At 41.8% G+C, this 16915-nt stretch overlaps 1 long non-coding RNA gene across 1 annotated transcript in view; it reads right to left on the bottom strand.

The window, feature by feature from the left end:
* LOC122554549 (uncharacterized) overlaps window positions 1-16915 on the bottom strand; it is a 228594-nt gene that overhangs the window by 209494 nt on the left and 2185 nt on the right. Inside the window, exon 2 of the long non-coding RNA XR_015758492.1 lies at window positions 13237-13347. This is a non-coding gene — a long non-coding RNA (uncharacterized LOC122554549). The remainder of the gene's footprint in view (window positions 1-13236; window positions 13348-16915) is intronic.

The raw sequence follows: 16915 nt of genomic DNA, 5'->3' as shown, positions 1-16915 counted from the left end.
TCCATTACACATCCACCCCAAGTCCCCAACATCCATTACACTCACCTGAACTAAATGAATATTTTTGTCAGAATGGATTACGTGGGTCTAGAAATCAGGGAGAAAGTCTGTGATGATCCATCTTGGCCTCCAACAGTGCTCCCCCACATTACAGATACGACTCTTCAGCCAATTTGATTCACTCCATGCAATATTACAAAATCATGGAAGCACTGGAAAATTCAAAGGCTATGGACCGTGACAATATTCCGGCAATAGTGTTGATGACTCAGCTCCAGAAGTAGCTGCTCCCCTCGCTAAACTCCTCCAGTGCAGTTACAACAATGTGGAATATTACCCAGGTACATCCTGCACATAAACATCAGGTCAACTTCAATGCAACCAATTACCGCCCTATGGGCCAACTTTCAATCATCAGTAAAGTGTCATCAAAGTGCTGTCAAGCAGCACCTGCTCAGCAAATAACTGGCTCAGTGACATCCAGTTTGGAGCATCTCAGCTCCTGACCTCGTTACAGCCTTGGTTCAAACATGGACAAAAGAGGTGACAACCCACGACATCAAGGCTGCATTTGATGCACTGTAGCATCAAGGAGGCCTCACAAAACTGGAATCAACGGGTATCAAGGGTCAAACTCTCTGCTAGCTAGCATCATACCTGGCATATAAGGAGATGGTCTGGTTGTTGGAGATCATCATCTTAGCCCCAAGATGTCTCTGCAGGAGTTCCTCAGGTGAGTGTCCTAGGCTTAAACATCTTCAGTTGCTTCATCAATGACCTTCTCTCCATCATAAGGTCAGAAGTCAGGACATTTTCCAATGATTGCACAATGTTCAGCACCATTCACAACTCCTCAGTTACTGAGGCAGTCCATATTAAAATGCAACAATACTGGACAATATCCAGGCTTGGGCTGATGGGTGGCAAGTAACATTCATGCCACATAAATCCCAACTAATGATTATTTTCAATAAGAGACAATCTAACCACTATCCCTTGACATTCAATGGTGTTACCATTGGTGAATTCCCCCACTATATGCATCCTTAGAGTTACCATTGCCCATTGTGGGCAGTATGGTGGCTCAGTGGTTAGCACTGCTGTCTCACAGCGCCAGGGGCCCATGTTCAATTCCAGCCTCGGGTGACTGTCTGTGTGGAATTTGCACAATCTCCCCGTGTCTTTCCGGGGTTTCCTTTGGGTTCTCCGGTTTCCTCCCACAGTCAAAGGATGTGCAGGTAAGGTGACTTGGACATGCAAAATTGCATATAGAGTTAGGTGATTAGGTAGAGGGAAATGGGTCTGGGTGGGTTACTCTTCAGAAGATCGGTGTACACTGGTTGGGTCGAAGGGCCTGTTTCCACACTGTAGGGAATCTGATCTGATCTGATCAGAAACTCAATTGGACTCACCACATAAACACAAAGGTTACAAGAGCAGGTCAGAGACCAGGAATACTGTAGTGTGTAACTCACTTCCTGACACCCCAAAGTCTGTCCACATCTACAAGGCGCAAGTCAGGAACACGATGGAATACTCCTCACTTTTCTGGCTGAATGCAGTTCCGGCAACACTCAAGGAGACTAACACCATCCAGGACAGAGCAGCCCACTTGATTGATATTACATCTATAAGCATCCACTCCCTCCACTATCGAAGATCAGTAGCAGCAGTGAGTACTATCTTCAGAAATTCACCAAAGATCATTAGTCAGCATCTTCCAAATGCACAACCACTTCCATCTAAAGGGATCAAGACAGCAGATCCATGGGAACATAGCCACCTTCAAGTTCCCCTCAAAGGCGCTCACAATCCTGACTTGGCAATGTATTGCTGTTTCTCCACTGTCACTGAGTCAAAAGCTTGGAACTCCCCTACAAACCAACACCCCCCCCAACACTGCTCACGAGCACTACCACCATCCTTGTTTATTAAATGGGGTGGCTTGGTGGTTAGCACTGCTATCTCACAGCACGAGGGACCTGGGTTCGATTCCAACCTTGGGTGACTGTTTGTGTGGAGTTTATATGTTCTCCTCGTGTTTGCATGGGTTTCCTCCAGGTGCTCCCAATTCTTCCTATAGTCCAAAGATGTGCAGGTTATGTGGATTGTTCATGGTAAATTGCCCATAGTGTTCAGGGATGTGCAGGTCAGGTAGATTGGGCAAGGGAAATACAGGGTTACAGGGATAGGTTAGGGGGCAGGTTTGGGTGGGATGCTTTTCATAGGGTCTCAGTGGACATGATGGGCTGAGTGGCCTGCTTCCACACTGTAGGGATTCTATTCTGTTAAATGATTGCAGCTGTCCAAGATGCCAACTCATCACCACCTTTGCAATGATACCTAAGGATGAGCAATAAATACTGACCCATCCAGTGGCACACACTTTTCATCAATGAATTACAGAAAATGAGAAAAGCAGAGACAATGGTTTTCTAAAATTTCCTTCTTTAATTCTTTGGAAATCTTAGGGTGGAATTTTGCAGAGATGAATTGGCCAGAGATTTATATTTTCTTCTGTTTATGCATCCCATCCACCTCTTCAGAACACACCATTAGAAATGTTTTATAAAGACTGATGCACGAGGAAACATGACCAAATAGTTGCAATGAATTTTAGCTCTGCCTGATGGTCTACTCTCACTCATTTTTATGCAGCGATTTGCTCAATGTTATGTAAATCATCAACATCATTTTCTTTAAAAGAGAATGCAAGAGTTAGTACAACTTACAATTAGAATCCTCTTGCATTGTGCATGAAGAGATCCTCTTTATTTTGAATTCATTTCTTTCAGGAATTCATTTCTTACTTTCAAGAATCACTTGAATCAGGTAGGGGCCCTGAGGAATAGAAAATTGTGAATGTGACACCCCTGTTTAAAGAGGAAGTAAGGCAAAATATGGAAAATTACAGACCGATTAGCCTAGCCTTGATCATGGGTAAGATTCTGGAATCCATTGTGAAGGATGAGATTTCTGAATACTTGGACATGTTTGGTAAAATAGGGTAAAGTTAGCATGGTTTCATCAAGGTCATGCCTGACAAATCTGCTAGACTTCTTTGAGGAAGTAATGAGCAGGTTAAACCAAGGAGAGCCAATGGATGTTATCTACCTGAACTTCAAGAAGGCCTTTGACAAGGTGCTGCACAGGAGGCTACTGAGATAAGAGCCCATCATGTTACAGGCAAGGTGCTAGCATGGATAGAAGCTTAGCTGTCTGGCAGAAAGCAGAGAGTGGGGATAAAAAGGTCCTTCTCAGGGTGGCAGCCAGTGACAAGTGGTGTTCCACAAGGCTCAGTATTGAAACCACAAATTTTCACTTTATAGATTAGATTAGATTAGATTAGATTACTTACAGTGTGGAAACAGGCCCTTCGGCCTAACAAGTCCACATCGACCCACCACCCACCCAGACCCATTCCCCTACATTTACCCCTTCACCTAACACTACGGGCAATTTAGCATGGCCAATTCACCTAACCTGCACATTTTTGGATTGTGGGAGGAAACCGGAGCACCTGGAGGAAAGCCACGCAGACACGGGGAGAATGTGCAAACTCCACACAGAGAGTTGCCTGAGGCGGGAAGTAATTTAATCTAATCTATCTAATCAATGATGGCATTTGTTTTGAGAGAACTTGAATATAAAAGCAGGGATGTACTTCTGAGGCTGTATAAGGCTCTAGTGAGACCACATTTGGAGTATTATGTGCAGTTTTGGGCCCCATATCTCAGGAAGGATGTACTGGCCCTGAAACGTGTTCAGAAGAGATTCATAAGAATGGTCCCATGAATGAAAACCTTAATATGAAGAACTTTTGACAACTCTGGGTTTACACTCAATGGAGTTTAGAAGGATGAGGGGAGGTCTAATTGAAACATGTAGAATACAGAATGGCCTGGACAGAGTAGATGTTGGGAAGATGTCTCCATTGGTAGGAGAGGCTAGGACTCAAAGGCCTTAGAGTAAAGGGAAGACCTTTTAGAATGAAGATAAGGAGAAATGTCTTCAGCCAGAGAGTGGTGAATCTTTGGAATTCACTGCCACAGAAGGTTATGAAGGCCAGGTCATTGAGTATATTTAAGACCAAGATAGATAGGTTCTTGACTATCAAGGGAATCAAGAGTTATGGGGAGAAAGCTGGAGAATGGGGTTGAGAAACTTATCAGCCATGATTGAATGCAGAGTGTTTTTGATGGGCTGAATGGCCTAATTTCTGCTCCACTGTCCTATGGTCTTCATTCTGTGCACCAAATAATAATTCAAGATCTGTACAATGGATGGAATCAGTCTAACTGATGAGATATGAAGGAAAAATCCTCAATGAAAGCCAACTGAATAACCAAAACGTTTGACTAAGAATCAGTGGGATATTGATTAAATCTCATTGCTAGCAATAATCCTGCAGCTCTATCCCATGTCCGAAACACAAACAGCATTTTCAAAATATCGTGTTTCCAGTGTTCTTCATGCCTTATAGATAATAGAACATAGAACAATACAGCACAGAACAGGCCCTTCGGCCCACGATGTTGTGCCGAACATTTATCCTAGCTTAAGCACCTATCCACGTACCTATCCAATTGCTGCTTAAAGGTCACCAATGATTCTGACTCTGCCACTCCCACAGGCAGCGCATTCCATGCCCCCGCCACTCTGGGTAAATAACCGACCCCTGACATCCCCCCATACCTTCCACCCTTCACCTTAAATTTATGTCCCCTTGTAACACTCTGTTGTACCCGGGAAAAAAGTATCTGACTGTCTACTCTATCTATTCCCCGATCATCTTATAAACCTCTATCAAGTCACCCCTCATCCTTCGCCGTTCCAGTGAGAAAAGGCCTAGCACTCTCAACCTATCCTCGTACGACCTATTCTCCATTCCAGGCAATATCCTGGTAAATCTCCTCTGCACCCTCTCTAAAGCTTCCACATCTTTCCTAAAGTGAGGCGACCAGAACTTGCACACAGTACTCCAAATGTGGCCTTACCAAGGTCCTGTACAGCTGCAACATCACCTCACTACTCTTGAATTCAATCCCTCTGCTAATGAACGCTAATAATATACCATGTTGTCTGCTGCTTAACTGGAAGGCAAAATGTTAATTAAAGCACCTCATAAAGTGTAATCTATATCTTATAGCTTAAGATGCAGAAAAGGCTATGAATGTTAGAGTTTGCCAATTTTCCTAATTGTTCTGTTAAAATTTGCATCAGACCTCAATTGATGTGTTAATTTGATTTTGCACTATCACTGAGCCCAGACAATATCACTCCTACAATAACCTGCTGTGTTCTGATCGACTCCAGACCTTAATTATGTGGGAGTGTGCCCAATCATGGGAGGATGGCATTTCACAGGAAGCAAAGGTGTGAATGGCCATCATTAGCTCTTAACGTCAGGGACTTGAGCAGAGAATTTGGGCTACCAAATCAGCTGTATTTTTGAGAGGTTCTACCAAGGTCTTCTGTGCCTGATCAGGTGGCATAAATATTCCAATGGCACTATTTTGGAAAGATCTCCCTAGTGTCCAGTCCAAATATATCCTACAATTAGCATTGCCAGAAACAAATGATCTGATCAGTATCACATTACTGTTTGTGCGACCTTGCTGTGCAGCCCCTGGCCTAGCTGTGGTTCCACACCCTCAGTAATATGGTTGACTCTTACTTGTCTAGCGAACCACTCAGATCAAGAGCAATTAGGGATTGGGACTGCCCTCATCAGTGATGATCACATCCCATGAAAGTGTTTTGGGAATTGCTAAGGTGCTGAAGACACTAAATAAATCGAAGCATTTCCTTTTTTGATTTATTTGTCCAGGATCCCAACAAAGTTTAGTTGGAGAAAAGCAATGGACGATTCCGCATTCTCCAAAGAACTGCATGTTTTAGAACACAAAAGGCAAAAAACAGGAGCAGGAGTAGGCCATGAGGCCCACCTAGACAGCTTTGCTATTCAATTCGACCATGACTGATCCTGGATAACACCACTCGCACCCATCTTCTATAACTATCAGGAATTCCCACTTTGTCTCCCCCAGCTTTTACATAGTGAAATGACCTAAGTGATCACGATGACTCCCCAGTCAATTGTTACAATGTGTAAGAGAGGAACTCCCCTTCCTGCATGGGACCCTTCAAAATGTGAACCAATTTCTCCTGCAAGGACAAACGTAAGAGAGATAAGGCATCATTGGCCTCTAAAGACATTATCAACTGTTCCTTTTCATTGTTAATTGACAGTGGGCTCTAATACTTGCTGATGTTTCAGTAAGTGCTAACATGGTTCCACATTCAGGAACAGCATAAGCCGTCAATCTTCTCTCCTGGTATGTCTGGCAGAGCTGGTAAAAACAGAGGCTCATCATGAAGAGCTGGCAGTTTGCCAGAACAAAGTTCATTGAACACTGGACCCAGTTCCTTTGGAACACACTCTGTCTGCTCACAGGCTCCATTTCCCTCCCCTGGAATGGAAATACCTACCCTTTCCAAGGTCTTCAGTCCTCCAGGTGAAGCAAAAGACCTATTGATAGTTTAATATTTGGCACATAGGATAGGTGAAGCAAAAGACCTATGGGATAAGTTTTGAGAAAACAGCCCATCTGGGAAACATCAATCAGCACTTTGAGAAATTTCAGTTACTTAAGAGGACTAAGCAATGATTTGTAAAAGGCAGAATAAGATTGACTAAACAAATTAAAATTGTTGATGCTGGTTGATGAAGAGAATGTGGTAGATACTGTGTGACGATGCCATTCCTTTAACATGGTTATGTTGTTCTTGTTTTTTTCAAGAAGGGTTGTAAAAGGCAGAGGTTCCGGTTTGTCTGATGTTTGGGGTCTTTGCTAATGGCTAACAGATACTACCTAAGGCAACAATCAGGGAAAAGGGTTTTCGGCTTTTGTTTTAAACATTTGGATAATGAAAGAGGTGTGGCCAGTTCTCCCAGTTCAGAGTTTTTCCCCTGGTTTGGTTTGGTTTTAGCAAGCAGTCTTTTTGAAGTTGCAGTTAAAAGGAAGTTCCTGGGACAAACTTCCCTGATTCAGCAGATATTTCTGGGTGACTCTCCCTCTCTCTAACATCTCTCCTGTAAAACCCATGTTTGAATTTACATTTTTTGCCAAGGGATGTGTTTATGGCGATGTTGTAGGAAATTGGAAATTTGCTAAATTGCAGGGATAGAGTGTCAGTTGAGTTTTCAAACAGTTGTTATTCTAAATTCTGTTTTCTTCTGCTTGTGCTTCATTCAGTGGTGTGTAAATAAATTCCGAATTACTTGAAGCCAATTGGTTTGATCAGCTGCATCATTCCTGGGATATCCACCTTATATTTGCCTAAAACAATTACAAACATTAGGGTCTGGGCTTTCTTGAATTGTTTTCAGGGGGATATGGATTTTAAGAAAATATTTATGATAAAGGACTGATTAACAAAATTGAGGTTCATGGATTTGGAAGATCTTTGTCCAACTGGATCAAATTTTGAGTTCAAGACAGAAATAGTGGGTGTTGGGAAATTAATATTTTTCAGATGAGAAGATGATAGATTGTGGTGTTCCCCAATGGGTCATTGCTTTTTGCTATTTATAAATTACTTTGACCTTAGAATACAGTGTAGAATTTCAAAATTTGCCAGTGATACCGAATCTGGAGGAATGACAAGCAAGATGATACAAATCACCGACAGCTTGACTTAGATAAGTTAGCACAATGGACAGACAAATGGCAGATGGAATTTAATAATAAACAGAGAACTGTGAAGTGATGCATTTTGGTAAAAGGAATAGGGAAAAGCAATATAGTGTTAATAGCACAGTTTTAAAGAGTGTGCAGGAAAAGAGGGACCGAGGGTTTCATTGCATGACCTTTGAATGTTTCTGGATGTTATGAGAAAGTGATTAGAAAAGTATTTGGGATCTTAGACTTCACAAAATAGTGACATTGAGTACAAAAGCAGGGAAGTTATACTGAACCTTTATAAAGTTCTGTTAGGCTGTAGGTAGAATATTGAATCAAGTTCTCGTCACCACACTTTAGGAATGGATGCAGAGGAAATTTACTGGAATGGTTCCAGGGATGAATGATTGTTGCTGTAAGACTGGGTTGGAGAAGCTGGGCTGTTTTTCTCATAGCAAAGGAGATCGGAGAGAGATTTGTAGCCATATGGCAGGTTAGATAAAATTGGACAAGGAAATACTCTTCTTAATGGCTTTTTGTACAAGGATGAAGGGATGCAATTTAAGGCGTTAGGTGAATGATGCAGGGGCAATGTAAAGAAGGTTTTATTACTCAATGAATGGTAATGACCTAGAACCCTGCTGTTCATGATGGTGAGGGCATCAGAAACAAACTGTGATCGCATAGGGTAATTGGACGGGCTTGAAAAGGATCAAAGAGGTGGAATTGACTGGATTACTTGATTGATAATTGGCAAGAACGATCTCTTTCAGCACTGTAAACAACCCTGTGACTCTTTGATTTTGTTTTATTCAGAAGTAAGTGAGGAGGTCATTAATCTGGAAGTCAATGTCAATGGGCGTTTTGAGAAATGAAGCCACTGCACCAGTAATATACCACAAGAGAGATTCGCTGCATAGCATGAGTTAAATAAGGTCCTCAGCTACAAAAGCATCCTAAAGGGGCATCATCAGATCTGCCCCTGCTCAGTCTATTCAAACTTGCAAAATTCACTTTCTTCTCAATCATAAAACATTCAAGCTATAGTTTGGCATTCTACAATAGCTGAAATCTCATGATATCACACTTACAATGATTGCTTTTCTGTTTGCTTGATAATTATGAAAGAGCCATTGACACATATCATTTTGGTCAAAGCGCCATCTATTTAGCCAACTTTTCGTCACCATTCCAAAAAAAGTAATGCCAATGTAGGACACTGAACTATAGTTTGATTGTTACACAACTGAGATCAATTATCATGTTTCCACAGGTCGAACGGACTTTAATTTCCTGTCTCCCTCAGGTTTGGTCTCTGAGCAATATTAAGTGATATGTTATACCTGCAAAAACATAAACATGCCAGCAATCTCAGCTTTATTTAGCAATTCAAGTCTGTATGTGTGGGGCAGAGGATTTGGTCAGGGGTTGCAGAGGGCAGAAAAATAGAATACATTCAAAAAGGTCCTTTTAAATGCATCTGAAAATAAGGAAAACAGATTTTGGCAGGCTTACCAGACTTAAATCTATCAAAGAAGATTTTTTTTTCTGCAAAGAAAAATGCATTTTTTGGCTTCAGTCTTAAAAAGTTCAAAACATGTGTACTCAGGCTTCAACACTTAACTTCTTGGCATGCTGAGAATGTTCAGAATTAGTCCCGGCTGTGAATATGTACAGAGTTCTAGATCTGGGAAAATAGTAGCATGGGTCGTTTATATACAGAGTGATGAGGAAGATATATTTATATTTTTTATGCAGTCTGAACCATTTAGGAGTATCTTCCTTTCATTGCTGTACAATGTTCCTAATCAGTATTAAAATTCTCCAGGCACACTTTGGCAAATTTAACACATCATTTATTGGCTTTGCTGCAAGCTTGGCTCTTAAATCCTGGATTTAATTTGAAGGAAAGCATTAGTTGACAGCTAGCCGACTCATTAGGATCAGAACAAAAACATTTGCATCTTTCCCACTTCTGGTGAGAGCTAGCCCATCCAATATCTGTAAAGAAGTTATTATTGGAAAAAGAAAGGCAAATTGAGAACAATAAGTGCATGGCATTAACTGTCTACAAAAGAGAAATCAAAAAGGAAGGACAAAACAAAGGAGCGTAGGAGTTGATGTCAAAGGACAGATTTTTAAAATCACCAGATTTAAAACAAATTCACAGAAATGGTTACAGCACAAGAGGCCATTTGACTCATCAAGTGAAAGTTGTCTCACTTAAGAACTACTCAGCAAGTCTCATTCCTTAACCTTTTCTCCATCATTCTGCAAATTATTTACTTTCCTAACAATTATCCAATTTTACTTTGGAAGCCACAGTAGTGGTGGGAGTAAAACTGCTTCGATGTAACAGTGGTCAATCTCAGCTTGCCTCCTGAGAACTATTTACAAACCACCAAATAGTAGATGAAATTGGACAAAAGATTATCCAGCAAAGATATGATGTGAGTAGCAGGCATCACATAATGCTAGCAGGAGATTTGATTTGATTTGATTTGATTATTGTCACATGAACCGAGATACAGGGGAAAGTACTGTATTGTATGCTAATCTGATAAATCATAAGTACATGAGAGTAATAAAACAGAATGTAGAATATAGCGTCACAGCTACAGAGAAGGTGCAGAGAAAGATCAACTCTAATATATGAGAGGTCTATTAATAAATCTGATAATGGTGGGGAAGAAGCTATGTGTGTTTTTAAATTTTTGTATCTTCTGCCCAATGGAAGAGAATGGAAGAGATCTTTGATTATGTTGGCTGCTTGCCTCAGGCAGTGGGAAGTGTCAACAGAAGGAAGGCTGGTTTTCGTGATGGATTGGGCTGCGTTCACAACTCTCTGTAATCTTTTTGCGGTCTTGGGCAGAGTGTTTGTCATACAAAACTGTCTTGCATCCGGATTGGGTGTTTTCTATGGTGCACCTATAACAATTAGTAAGAGTCATTGTGGGCATGCTGAATTTCCTGAGCCTTCTGAGGAAGTAGAGACATTTGTGTGTGTTCTTGCCTACAGCATCAACATGGATGGTCCAGGATAGAATGTTGATGGTATTTACTCCTAGGAACTTGAAGCTCTCAGCCAGCTGTACCTCGCTACCATTGATACATGCAGTGTGCTCCACTCCACTTCCTGAATTAATGACCAGCTCCTTCATTTCTGCTGGCATTGAGGGAGAGATTGTTGTCTTTAGACCTTGCCACTACATGTCTCTCTCTTTTCTGTACTCTGTCTTGTCATGTTTAAGATCTCGACCCACTATGCTGACATCATCAGCAAATTTATAAAGGGAGTCAGAGCTGAATTTAGCCGCACAATCCTGAGTGCATAAGGAGTAAAGGGCTAAGTATGCAGCCTTCCAGGGCACCAGTGTTAAGGATTATTGTGGAGGACGGATTATTGTGACGGTAGGCGAATTGTAGTGGGTCAACACAATCTGAGAGGTTGAAATCGATGTCTGCCATTACTAACCTCTCGCAGTACTTCATATTGATGATGTCAGAACTATCTGGCAGTAGTCATTAAGGCATGTTGCCTGATTTTCTTTGGCACTAGGATGATAGTGGTCTTCCTGACACAGATTTCTCTAAATCAACTTTTATTTTAAATCTATTCATTCACAGGATATAGACGTCACTGGTCAGGGTAGCATTTATTGCCCATCCCTAAGTGTCAACCACATTGTTGTGGGTCTAGAGTCGCATGTAGTCCAGACCAGGTAAGGATGGCAATTTCCTTCCCTAAAGAACATTAGTGAACCAGATGGACTTTTCCTGATAATCATTTCATGGTTATCGTTCGACTTCAAATTCCAGATATTTATCAAGTTTAAATTCCACTATTTGCCATGGCAGGTCACCAGGGTCTGTGGATTAGTAGTCAAGCAATAATACCACTAGACCATCACATCCCTGCAAATAGTGGGGAAAGGGAAATTGAGATTTTCCATGTGTATAAAGCTAATTCCCCCCTTAGTATGCAAGAAATTCAAGATGTGAAGATGGATCTTATAACAGTGTCAAAATATAATTTCTCTCCAGACCGCTTTCTGAGACTTTCTCAAGGGAGATGGTTTGAGTTTTTGAGTCATTTTAGATTTTAGGGTTCCCTTTCTCAATTTCACAGGAAGCATTCAAGGTATTTGTTTTTCCTTCACTGCTTGATGTTTTCTCTGAAATTTGATTCGAAGTAGAGTTGCCAGTTTTGAGAAAAAATACTAATCCCTGTCTTTGACCCAATGGCACAGATATGACAGAACTATATAGAAAAAGCGTGAGTGTAAATCAATAGAAAACGCTTTAACATAAAGAAGCAATTAGATTAGATTACAGTGTGGAAACAGGCCCTTCAGCCCAACAAGCCCACACCGACCCGCCGAAGCGCAACCCACCCATACATTTACCCCTTACCTAACCCTATGGGCAATTTAGCATGTCCAATTCACCTGACCTGCACATCTTTGGACTGTGGGAGGAAACCGGAGCACCCGGAGGAAACCCACGCGGGTAGACACGGGTGGAACGTGCAAACTCCACACAGTCAGTCGCCTGAGGCGGGAATTGAACCCGGGTCTCTGGCGCTGTGAGACAGCAGTGCTAACCACTGTGCCAACGTGCCGCCCACAAGATTTCCAACTGTAAGACAGCTGAGATCCGTTGACAATATAGAAGAGTGTTTTCTCACTGAGCTGGAGAAATAACTTCCTTTCAACTCAATTCTCACTTACTGCATTTTGTTTGACAGAGTTGATCAAAGTACCAAATTGCCGAATAGAATTTAGTGAACCTGAACCACAGGGCAATGCTCCACTATATTTCTCCACCCCTCCATACAACTGTGGATTTTCACTTCTCCCAAGATACAAAACTGCATCAGTTGAAGAAAAGACTTGAACACAGTTATAGATAGATCACCCTGAGCCCATGGCGCACGTCTGGGAGTCATTCTCCACCAGAGGGGGAACAGGTGCCTGTCAGGCAGGATTGGAACTCCCAGCCGCTCCTTCCTGACAGGCAGTGCTCCCAGTAGATGATACCAGTTCATGCCAAAACCAAGACCTGCTCCTCCAGAGCTAATCTCTAGTTCCTCATTGACTGATTCCACAGCCTACTGAACAGTGCACGAGGTTCACTTACACTGAGGATACTAGGGCTGGCCTGGAGCCCATGCTGACCCAACAACTGTTGAGATTATAAGGTATCTACCCACATCTAAGGAAACATTAAACCAGCCAGAAAAAAAAAGACAAATTCAGAAACAAAATAGAACCTAAGAAAGGAGACATGTGATTGGATGAGCTGAAGCAGTAACATAGGAGGGGCAGAATCTGTGATTGGAGGAGCAGTTCCTCTCGGATTTTGTCTCCTGTCCTTGCTACTAACCCAATCGAAATTCAAAGGGGTGACATGCCTTGTGTTTTCTATGACCATTATTCAGTTCACAGAGACAAAATGCCTGCTCTCCAGGGAAGATTTTCCCACTGAAGCCATGCACTTTGAACCCTGCACTGAACCAGAACAGACAAATCAGGAAGTGAAAAAAACTTACCTGGTCTCTCCTATGCGTGACTTCAGATCCATAGCAAATCAGTTGACATTTAACTGTTCTCAGGACAATTAGGGATGGGTAATAAATGTTGGCCTAGCCAGTGACCACACCCTGAGAATGAATAAAAATAATCACAAAGTGTAAAGCACTCTAAAAAATAGTGATGTTAGGGTTTGAGGATGGATTGAGGGAAAACAAAACAAAGTTACGAGTTTAAAAAAGAGAAAAATCATGAGGACTAAAGAAATGAAATTGCAAGAAAGTTTTGAAAAACCAAAACAGAAAACTAGGTGTAAGTTTTTAGAAATGTAATCAATAGAGTTCAATAGAAATATGTTCCATAATAAAAGCCAAACACAAGCAAGTTAATTATAGGGCACTGAGGATTAATAAAGGACTAATGGGAAAACTAAATTGAGTCAAAAGCAAGTACTTAGAAACTAAAAGACAGGAGGATCAAAAGCAATATGAGGAATTTTAGAAGCAAACTTAAAAGATTAAGGAAAGCAAAGACAAATTGTGAAATCAAATTGTTATTAAATATATAAATAAGTAATACTGTTCTATGGATACATCATAAAATCTCATAAATAGATAAATAACAAATTGAAATTAGCAGATGTTAATAAACCAGGAAGAAGAGCACAAAAAGATGAGAAAAATAGCCTCTTAGAGGTTCTTCGAAAAGATGGCAGATGCACTGATTTTCCTCAATTTTTAACCAAGGGAGCAATAAAATTTATGGATAAGCTTGAAAAGAATGAACAGACCCTCCGATTCAACTCGTCCATTTCGACCATGTTCCCAAAACAAACTGGTCCCACTTTGGCCCATAACCCTCCAAACATTTCCTATTCATGTACCTGTCCAAATGTCTTTTAAATGTTGTAACTGTAAATGTATCCATCACTTCCTCTGGCAGTTCATTTCACACACAAACCACTCACTGTGTAAAAAGGTTTGCCCCTCGTGCTCCTTTTAAATATTCCTCCTCTCACCTTAAAAATATGCCCTCTAGTTTTAAACTCCCTCACTTTAGGGAAAAGAGTCTTGTTATTCACTATGCTCTTCGTGATTTTATAAACTTCTATAAGTCATCTCAACCTCCTATACTCCAGTGAAAAACGTCCTAGCCTACCCACTCTGCCTTTATAACTCAAACCCTCCAATCCAAGCAACATCCTGGTAAATATTTTCAGAACCATCCCCAAATTTTTAATATTCTTCCTAAAGCAGGGCCTCCAGAACTGCATACAGTACTACAAAAGAGGCCTCACCACCTTCCCAACTCCAGTACGTAAAGATCTGAATCATGAAGACAAGCACGTCAACCACCTCCTTAACCAACTTGTCTAATTGTGATGCAAATTTCAAAGAATTATGCATCTGAACTGCTAGGTCTCTCTGATCGACAACACTATCTAGAGGAGAAAGTGAAGACTGCAGATGCTGGAGATCAGAGCTTAAAAATGTGTTGCTGGAAAAGCGCAGCAGGTCAGGCAGCATCCAAGGAGAAGGATGCTGCCTTTGATCCTTTGATCCTTTGATGCTGCCTGGCCTGCTGCGCTTTTCCAGCAACACATTTTTAAACACTATCTAGAGCCCTACTATTACAATACAATTGGAATAGAAAGAAGACAAAAATTAACAAGGTCACAAACCAAATAGGGGATAAAATTTCAAATCAGAGTGGTCTGCACTCTAAAGTACTCATGGAAATTAGAGAGGAGGTAGCTGAGTTTTCAAAAACACAGGTAATAGGAATAGTGCCAGTGTACTTGCATCCAGCAAATGCTTCCCAAGAGTAAAAAGAACACTTGGGCTTTCAGGGTGAGTGTGTTTAACATCTTGGTTCTGAAAATGACTAGAATCTATTCTAAAGTAGTGATTGAAGATTGTTTAGAGTAATAAAAGTAAATGACACTCCAGATGAATTTTGAAAAGCGAAGGCACGTGGAACTACATTGCTGCCCCTTCACTGATGCTGCATCCGAATCTGGAACTTCCTGCCTAACACCACAAACAGGTATCCCTACACCTCAAAGGCTGCAGCAGTTCAAGAAGGTGGGCACCACCATCTTGTTCAGGGCAATTAGGGATGGGCAATAAATGCTGGCCCTGTCTTTGAAAACGATCCCATTTGTTTTTAATGCTTTGATACTTTAGACATAGAAGCAAGTTATTCAAGATCGGCATTTGCAGATGATACCAAACTATGAGACAGAAAGAGCTAAACATTGAACAGGAAAACAAAAGAATACAAGAGGATATGAGAAGGTTCCCAGACCAAGCAGTTACATGGCGAATGAACTTTAACATAGATGTAATTTGGATAAGAAACCAGAAACATCTCTTCAGTATGAGAAAATAAGATTCGACATGGGCTGAATCAGTCGATCTCATTGGTGATTGAAGGACATTGTTCAGAAACTTTCAGAGGAAAACTGGACGAGAACATGGGAGAAGACGGAAAAACGAGACATGGAGAAAATTTGATTTGGGAGCAGAAGGAATTCAAGTTGGCTCCTGTGGAATATCATCCCCAGCACCGACTGGTTGGGCCGAATGGTCTACGTCCTCTGTTTGGAGTCATTCTGTGGGGAACTTGCGGCCCTTGAACTGAATAAAGTCACTGCCGGAGTAAAACAAAATTGCCCAAGGTGTGCAAAGCCCTATCCCTTCCCCGCTGCGGGAGTAGCTGTGCACTATCCTGGAACATCTAGGAAGCGTGTTCCTACTTTTCCCATGATTTGGAGATGCCGGTGTTGGACTGGGGTGTACAAAGTTAAAAATCTCACAACACCAGGTTATAGTCCAACAGGTTTAACTGGAAGCACTAGCTGATGAAGGAGCGTCGCTCTGAAAGCTAGTGTGCTTCCAATTAAACCTGTTGGACTCTAACCTGGTGTGGTGTGATTTTTAATTCTCTACTTTTCCCAGAAATTGCAGCAGTATCTGTACAAAGCGCACCGATTTCAGGTGAGGTTCCAGTCCCTTCCCAGGTTGTGTTTTACACTTTCAGAATCGCAGGCAGAGCGAGCGCAGAAGGAGCATCGTGCCGACCGCTGGTAGTGGGCACCTCACCCCGGATCACTCTCCCATTAACCCGCCAATCGGAGTTTCCTGTGATAACAACCTAACTCGCGTTTGAACTAAATCCTCCTCCACCCCCGCCCGCGTTCCAGCTCCTATGTCTAACCTTTCTCAGACCGCACTTGCTGCTTTGAGCAATGACTTTAAATCGGTTCTGCTCAGCTGAGTGTTAGTTGTGGGCCGGTATCCAGCTCAATGTTCAGTAACACAGCCTGACTCTCGGCGTTGTTGGGTCTGCACTCCAGCAGGGAACACAGCAACGGCTGCTGGTATTTCTGTGAGCCCGGCGGGGGAAGTAAAGTTTCAGAAATGTTCTTAACATCGAATTACTATCCTCCCAGCACATACTTTAATGGTTGTGATATTGAGGGAAGGGAAGGGAGCGTGTGATTTTCTTATTAATAATTTCTTATTAATAATTTCTTATTAATTAGACCAAGCAGCATTTTGTTTTCCGAGTGACAGGCTGAGCAGTGTTGACGACCTTTCGGGTGGGTCAGTGATTTCCTCACCGAGTGTGGGTGCACTGATCTCACGCTGACCTTGGGACTGCTTCCCCGGGCTCTCTCAGGCTGAAATGGGGCGG

This window comes from Chiloscyllium plagiosum, unplaced genomic scaffold (assembly GCF_037043375.1).
Source record: "Chiloscyllium plagiosum isolate Xiang-an unplaced genomic scaffold, Cpla_swu_hap1 HiC_scaffold_1, whole genome shotgun sequence".
NCBI classification, from domain to species: domain Eukaryota; kingdom Metazoa; phylum Chordata; class Chondrichthyes; order Orectolobiformes; family Hemiscylliidae; genus Chiloscyllium; species Chiloscyllium plagiosum.
The sequence above is the reverse complement of the archived record's forward strand: the minus strand, read 5'-3'. Positions and strand labels throughout refer to the sequence as shown.